Raw genomic sequence first — 8,048 nt, 5'->3', positions numbered from 1 at the left:
GATGCCCCCAACAATCATGATAGGGAGAGCCACAAATCTGACTCATGAACCTGCATCTGGGTTGCAGTGGTGAATGCCCTGACGCCCTCACATTCATTCATAGTCCCCCACTGTACAGACAAAACACCATCAAGGGCCTGTTGTTGCCCTAGCACCCTGGCAATAAGGGAAGCAGTCACACGCTTAGACCTCAGGACAGCTCCAAAGTTGCTGGCAGTCAATCTTCCTTTCCTGAACAAATGCCAGTTTGGGTTGGTTCGCTGACCAGTAGTAGCCACCTGAATTGCCCTCTGTTGCTCCTCAGACAATGCCATATTTGCCACAATTGCCTCAGGTCCCTGATGCCCAACAGATTTGATAATTTCAGGAACAGTAAGTGTTTTCAAGCTGCAGTGTTCCTCTTCTGGCTCGGGGGAGAGAAGCCAAGAAATTCCTGAAAACCTGCCCCCGAGTCTGTCCCTCAGCCAGTCACGATCTTCGGAGGTGGGCTCTCTTGTCAGCGGGTTAAATTAGTTATTGGTTTCAACAGTCACATTAAAACAGTTACTAAATCAGCCTATTATCACCTAAAGAACATATCTAGGATTAAAAGACTAATGTCACAGCAGGATTTGGAAAAACGTGTCCATGCTTTTATCTTCAGTAGACTGGACTACCGCAATGGTGTCTTCACAGGTCTCACTAAAAAATCTATTAGAAAGCTGCAGCTGATTCAGAACACAGCTGCTCGAGTCCTCACTAACACTAAGAAAGAGGATCACATCACTCCTGTTCTGAAGTCTTTACTCTGGTTCCTCACTAACACTAAGAAAGTGGATCACATCACTCCTGTTCTGAAGTCTTTACACTGGCTTCCTGTGTGTCAAAGAATAGATTTAAAAATACTGCTGCTGTTTATAAAGCACTGAATGGTTTAGGCCCAAAATAAATTTCTGACCTCCTGCTAAATTATAAACCATCCAGATCTCTCAGGTCTTCAGGGACTGGTCAGCTTTCTGTCCCCAGAGTCAGAACTAAACATGGAGAAGCAGCGTTCAGTTATTATGCTCCAAATATCTGGAGCAAACTCCCAGAAACCTGCAGGTCCGCTGCAACTCTTACTACTTTTAAATCCAGACTGAAGACTTTTCTTTTTGTCGCTGCTTTTAATTGAACTATTCATATCTTAGACTGCACTGTAACTTTTATCCATGTATTTTTTCTTTTAATGTTTATTTTATGAGCTTTTCTTTTTAATGACTGATTTTAAATGCCATTTTCTTAATGTCTTTCATTTTTTGTAAAGCACTTTGAATTGCCTTGTGTTGAAAAGTGCTATATAAATAAACTTGCCTTGCCTAATAAAGATTTCATGTGACACATACAATTGATTTGTTGATGGGAATTCATGTGAATAAATTAACTCTAGGTTAACGGTACTCTTGCTATCACTACTCACCGACACTATAAACCTTGTCCCTCATGCTAGCCCTGACAACACCGGTAAGCATGTTTAAACACAGAGGGACTGCTGCCATTCAATGTCGTCCAACTATCTCAAACTCAACAGCAGGAAAATAGAGCGATAGTTACGGCTGTAACTACGGTTCACATTATCACACATTATTCACGGTATCACATTATCACAATTGTGTGAAACATCTTGTTGGCATTTTCTCACTTCACATCCTTCAGTTGTTTTCTTGATCAAATATATTCTCACACCAATGTAATAATAATGATTTATTAAAATTCTAATCAGAATATCACAGAATAACACATAAAATATACAATTTCCACAAAATTTCTCGTTTAACAGCTCCAAAACACACTGACATAACAATTCCCATAAAATTACACAACAGAGGGAGAGGAGAGAGAAAGGAAGAGATGGGTGGGGGGGTTGCAGGCCAGTCTATTTGCATGCATGTAGTTGGGTTTTCAGGAACTTCACTGCTGGGGAAACAGTTCCTCGGAGTTCATAAACCACATCCAGGAGAAATTGCCAAGTAGTCTTAAAACAAGTATCCACCGCTGCGAGAGCCGTCTCGGTCTCAATAGCCGTGCCTGAGATGACAACAAAGGCTTGAGAGCACAGCATCCCATCGTTAAGCAGCAGCACGAACGGGCACGACCTGAACGATTTGGCTTCCTCCAAATACTCCACCATGTTAGTTCCGACCTATGATGAGAAAGAAAAGAAAAAAGATAAGTATTTCTATTCACGAATACAATCTTTACAAGTTGCACCTCGTTGTAAAGAGGAATTAGGCTTTCCAACAGTGTAAAATAATAATTGGAGTCATTTCACTATGAATTTATATTTGAGTTTCTGTTCAAAGGTAAATTACTTACAGGCTTAACATCAATGAAGAATCTCTTTGATTCTTCCACACTGACGCGGACCAATTTTCTGCCCTGTTTTTAAATAGGCGGAGGGAGCATGACAGGCAGCAGCATCAGGGATACTTCTCCCCTGGCACCTGTAGGAGGACAATTATGGGTGTCAATATAGACTTGAATAGCCGTATAATACAGTATAATACAATAATATAAAGTTACACATCAATCAAATCACCAAAACATTTTTCCACCTCAGTAAAATGGCCTCTGCCCCACCCTGTCCTCCTCAGCCACTGAAACACTTATGCTGTGAGCATACTCATAATGCGACAGATCTGCCATTTTCTGATGGAGGGGGACGGATCCCCCCTCCCCTTTTGGTGTCCCCCTCTATTGATGTTGCACCGTGTCACCCCAGGCATGCCAACGGCTTTATTGTTCTCCAAAAAATACATTATGTTCAGAACTCAGCCGCCCAGTTGCTCACTCACTCCCACTCCAGAGAACACATCACTCCAATGCTCTGTCAACTGGTTACCCGAACAGCAACGCATCAACTTCAAAATTACCCTCATCACCTACAAAGCCCTGAACCGCAGTTCAGGGCTTCAGTTGTTCAGTTCAGTTGTTCTACCGCAGCCAATTTCACAACACTGGAAATAGTTTGCAGCATAATTAACATGATGTACCGCACGTAAATGGATAAAAAGACTTCTCACATCCCCAGGAATTCGAGTTTTACATCTAAAGCAAACGTATCCCATGATTCATCTGAATTCTGAACTAAAAGGGCAAGCAGTGAAGGGTAACGTCTGTCTGTAAGTCCGTCCGTCTGAATTTTTATTTAGAACATGGTGACAGTGTATGCAACCGCATTACTTACAAATTCATTATGTTTCTTAATGAATTTTAGCCTCTCGCCTATTCTGGGGATCAAGGTGGTGATGGTGTGAAGATCCAGGTACCCAAAGCTTTCTTCATCAATAACCTCATCTGAAAGACAGAACACAAAATATTACTACAGTCCCATTCATTTCCTATGCACAGAGCATATAGCATGCACATAATGATGACAGGGGCTGAACCATAACACAGTACCCATAAAATGAAGGCATGGAGGTGACTTATAAATTAGCTTACCTCTGAACCTTTCAATCAGCCCTGGAAGCTGCCACTCGGTCAATTTAGTAGTCACAAAATCGTCCATTGATTGTTCGTATCAACCTGAAACATCAACACAAAAAGAGTCCATTAAGAAAAAACATACAATAACATGAAATAAGATTCAGTAGTCCAAACGTCTTTTCACTGTTTTAACATAATGGTTAGGCCTAACGTTAACGTTACCAAAGTTTCAGTCGGCGGTTAAACTGTATACGACTTAAGGTAGCTTTCCACCGCACCATGCTTATTGTAGTTGTAAGTGCACTGCCTTGCGGCCTGTAGCACCATCCTTGATGGAGCTATGTGTGGGCTGGACCTGTATTAAATACAGGAAAGGAGTGAGCAGAGGGTATGTTGTCGATTCTTGTTCTGTTTTCTGTGATATATCTTACTCACCCTCTCACTTTCAGTTGCACGCGCTACTAAAGAGACACGCTACCATGGAAGCCAAACAATGGTGTAGCTGTATTAAAGTCCGAGTGGAAACAGTACTGAGTAAATGTGATTTTGTCAGAAATGGGGAGAAATGTGGGAGAAATATGACTGAGGAAACCGGGAGAGGGCAATGAAATCGGGAGTCTACCGCGAAAATCGGGAGGCTACAAGTATGCCCAGTGCTGTGTAAAGCCTGGTGAGCTAGCTAGCTGAGGCCTGCTAGCATGCAGAGGCTAGCTGATTCACCACCGCGCTTTTCCCTCCATAACACTCACTTGTGTGATATTGCATTAAAAGCCAAATTGACGAGATAACTAACGTTGTCCCCCTAGCTGCAATACATGACGCATTTCTCGAGTCATTTCGAGTAACAACAACATAGTGTGTTTGCTACATAGCTAGCCAGCTAACGTGTTAGCTAACGTGTTAGCTAACGTGTTAGCTAACGTGTTAGCTAACGTGTTAGCTAACGTGTTAGCTAACGTGTTAGCTAACGTGTTAGCTTGCTACTTTGATGCAATGTACACAACATTGCTCCACGAACTTACATCTTAACAACAGTATGACGCTTTATATAATAATATCAAGTCAACTACATGGTAAAACAATGTATATAATAATGTATGTAACAAACCTTGCTTTAATCGAGTCTCCTCTCTACACTTTAGTGTGACCGTCCTTCCATCAATGTCGTGTTGGAGAGAGACGGAGAGTAGTGGGAGGTGGCTGGTTTCGCGGTTCAACGTCAACCCAATGTGTTGGGTATTCCAAAGCAAACCAACACAACTTCATAGAAATTGCAACCCAACAGCTAATAACTCCATACCCAACATAAATAACCCAGCGAATTGGGTTCTCAGAATACCCATTTCCATAAAAATAACCCAATTAAATTAACCAACAGGTTCAACCTAGTGGTTGGGTTGACAAAATAACCCAACATTTTTAAGAGTGTAACAACAAAGTCACCTGTGACCCACGTGACACCGGCTATATCAGCCGGTGTCGTCAGAGGATCTGTTCCCAGAATCTTCTCGCGAGCACACAAGAATTCTGAGTGACAGGATACTCTGGCGGTTATCCGGGACTTATAGAACCGTAGTTACAGCCGTAACTATCGTTCTATTTTGTCCCTGCTGACCGCCAGAGGCGGCGCTTTAGCACTGGATGACTTATACCAACCATGTCGTGAAGAATCCAAGTACTTACTCACCTAGCTGGAAGCAGCGGAGCTTGGCAACAGGACCACACCCAGAGGGTGAGGAGTGGCGACATTGACCTGGTAGAACCTGGAGAATATGCCAGAAGAAGCCCACGACGCAGATGGTCCCCAGGGGCACCCCTCTTAGGGCAGTCCACGATGTTGAGATGCTTGTCGTAGAGTGGCATCTCGCCCCTGATGGTGGGGGGTGGCCACTGGCCCCATAGGCATGTGTGATGGTATCAACCACCCAGTGGGACAGCCGCTGTTTAGAGAGAGCACGACCCTTCCTAGTGCTGCCATGGCAAACGAAGAGCTGCTCTGACTGCCGTATACAGGCCGTAGCATCGACATACGCTCTTAGGGCCCGCACAGGGCACAGCAACTCAGGCGTGCCGCTCTCCTGTGGAATGTTAAAGTGTGCCAGCTGGATGGGCCGATTGGAGTGGGCTAGTGGAAGCACCTTAGGCAGGAACGCCACATCCACAGCACATCCCCTTTCATCCGCATCCAACACCTCAGCATTGGTCATGTTCGCATACACACCAGGACGATGACCAAAGAGTAGACTCCAATGCAGGGTGAAATAGCCGTACAGTAGGTGTTGGGTTATTGAGGTTGGCTTGCTGGCTTGCTGGCCATCAGGTCGAGGAGCAGGGGGACGCACTTCTCAGCAGCCGCCATGGCGGAGAGGAGTTCAGCCTGGCTTGGCAGACGATCAAGTTTGTTCCTCTTCACCTTAAACTGGTGAACAGTGACAGCCTTCTTCATATGTTTCATGTTGAGTGAGCCTCTCTCATTGTATGCACCATATTAGCCTGGGTGAGTCTGCATCTCGGTGGCTTTGACTGACATGTACTGCAAGAAATGAGTCACATTCTTCAGGAACATAGAGTTGCAAGAAAAAGTATGTGAACCCTTTGGAACTACCTGGATTTCTGCATAAATTGGTCATAAAATGTGTTCTGATCTTCATCTAAGTCACAACAATAGACAAACAGTCTGCTTAAGCTAAAACCACACAAACAATATGTTTTTATGTTTTTATTGAACACACCATGTAAACATTCACAGTGCAGGGTGGAAAAAGTATGTGAACCCTTGGATTTAATAATAACCTCGACCAAACGTTTCCTATAGTTGCATATCAGACCTGCACAACGGTCAGGAGGAATTTTGGACCATTCCTCTTTACAAAACTGTTTCAGTTCAGCAATATTCTTGGGATCTCTGGTGTGAATCGCTCTCTTGAGGTCATGCCACAGCATCTCAATTGGGTTGAGGTCAGGACTCTGACTGGGCCACTCCAGAAGGCGTATTTTCTTCTGTTGAAGCCATTCTGTTGTTGATTTACTTCTGTGCTTTGGGTCGTTGTCCTGTTTCATCGCCCATCTTCTGTTGAGCTTCAATTGGTGGACAGATGGCCTTAAGTTCTCCAGCAAAATGTCTTGATAAACTTGAGAATTCATTTTTCTTTTGCTCCCTCCACCATACTTCACAGTTGCGATGAGGTTTTGATGTTGGTGTGCTGTGCCTTTTTTTCTCCACACATAGCGTTGTGTGTTCCTTCCAAACAACTCAACTTTGGTTTCATCTGTCCACAGAATATTTTTGCAAACATCCAGGTGCTCTTTTGGAAACTTCAAACGTGCAGCAATGTTTTTTCTGGACAGCAGTGGCTTCCTCCATTTTATGACCAATTTATGCAGAAATCAGGGTAATTCCAAAGGGTTCACATACTTTTTCTTGCAACTGTAAATTATGTTTTGACTGCCAGGCACAACTTTGAGATGTGCTCGGTCCATGAACGGATCTTCTGCATGTTGTTTATGAACAGCCAGTCTGACAGCCGGCTAACACCACGGGATATGTACGCGAGAAAGCTTTTCATTTTGCTTACCTTGGACACAACACGTTGTTTCAGAGTAGGAGCAACACCTTCACAATTATGTCTGAAGGTACGCCTCGATGCTTTTTTGGAAAGCCCTGTGCGGGCCCTAAGAGCGTATGTCGATGCTACACCGCACCATACAATGGACAACCACAGGGTTGTCACAAGCCCAAAATAATAATTGCAATTATGAAATGCTGGTAAATTCTACTCGGGCCTGGCAACTATCAGTCCATCCATCTTCTCCCACTTATCCGTGGTCGGGTCGCGGAGGTAGCAGTTCCAGCAGAGAGCCCCAAACTTATAAGATATAACCCCTCCACCTGGTCCTAGGTCTACACCTTGGTCTCTTCCCAGCTGGACGTGCCTGGAACAGCTCCCTAGGGAGTAGGGCTGTAGCGATACACTAATTTCACGATACGATACACGATATTGAGCTCACAATACGATATATATCACGATATTCAGCCACCGATTCGATTCGATTTGATATAATTTGATACACTTACATCATTTTCTGAAAGATTTTAAAGGGACAGTGTGATTTTGGTGACATCTTGTGAGTGTTCCATTGACTTGGATTGAATTAATTCAACTGAAAACTGAAAGCATCAATTATACAATATATGGCTCTGACTAGACAGAGAGTCTACAGCTTGCAAATGCTGGACAAAATGACTCAAAAGATGTGGTGAGAACATTTGTTGCATTTATTGAAACAGTGCCAACTGTAGCTTACAAGCCTTTGAAACGTAAGTAAATAAAGTGCAGTATCACAATGGACAACGGAGAATTAAAAGGTGCAGCAGGTGGCCTGTTCTGAACAGATTCTTTTACAGTATTTTTAGCTTAACACAGAATATGAGGTAGCCAATAATTCAAGTCACTAAGAACAACATTTAATATAAAATGTACCTGCCAATAATTCAAGTCCAAAGGAGTAACATTTAAGCCAAAAACACTAAACAGAAAGGCTCCTCTCTACATAACTGCATCTACATTCTCTTCAGATTTTTGTTCAGGAATATAATCTGA

At 43.3% G+C, this 8,048-nt stretch overlaps 1 long non-coding RNA gene across 2 annotated transcripts; it reads right to left on the bottom strand.

Moving 5' to 3' along the window:
* Positions 1-1,717: 1,717 nt before the first annotated feature.
* Positions 1,718-4,371, bottom strand: LOC307033856. Of its 2 annotated transcripts, XR_013806678.1 has the most exons (4): positions 3,463-4,371; positions 3,206-3,315; positions 2,335-2,462; positions 1,718-2,161 (listed from the first exon to the last, which is right to left on the bottom strand). It is a non-coding gene; the product is annotated as an uncharacterized lncRNA (long non-coding RNA). The 2 variants fall into 2 exon arrangements; XR_013806679.1 differs by having other exon boundaries at positions 3,206-4,364.
* Between the last annotated feature and the right edge of the window lie 3,677 nt (positions 4,372-8,048).

This window comes from Notothenia rossii (genome assembly GCF_949606895.1).
Source record: "Notothenia rossii genome assembly, chromosome: 3".
NCBI classification, from domain to species: Eukaryota; Metazoa; Chordata; class Actinopteri; order Perciformes; family Nototheniidae; genus Notothenia; species Notothenia rossii.
This window is presented reverse-complemented; position numbering and strand designations above follow the sequence as displayed.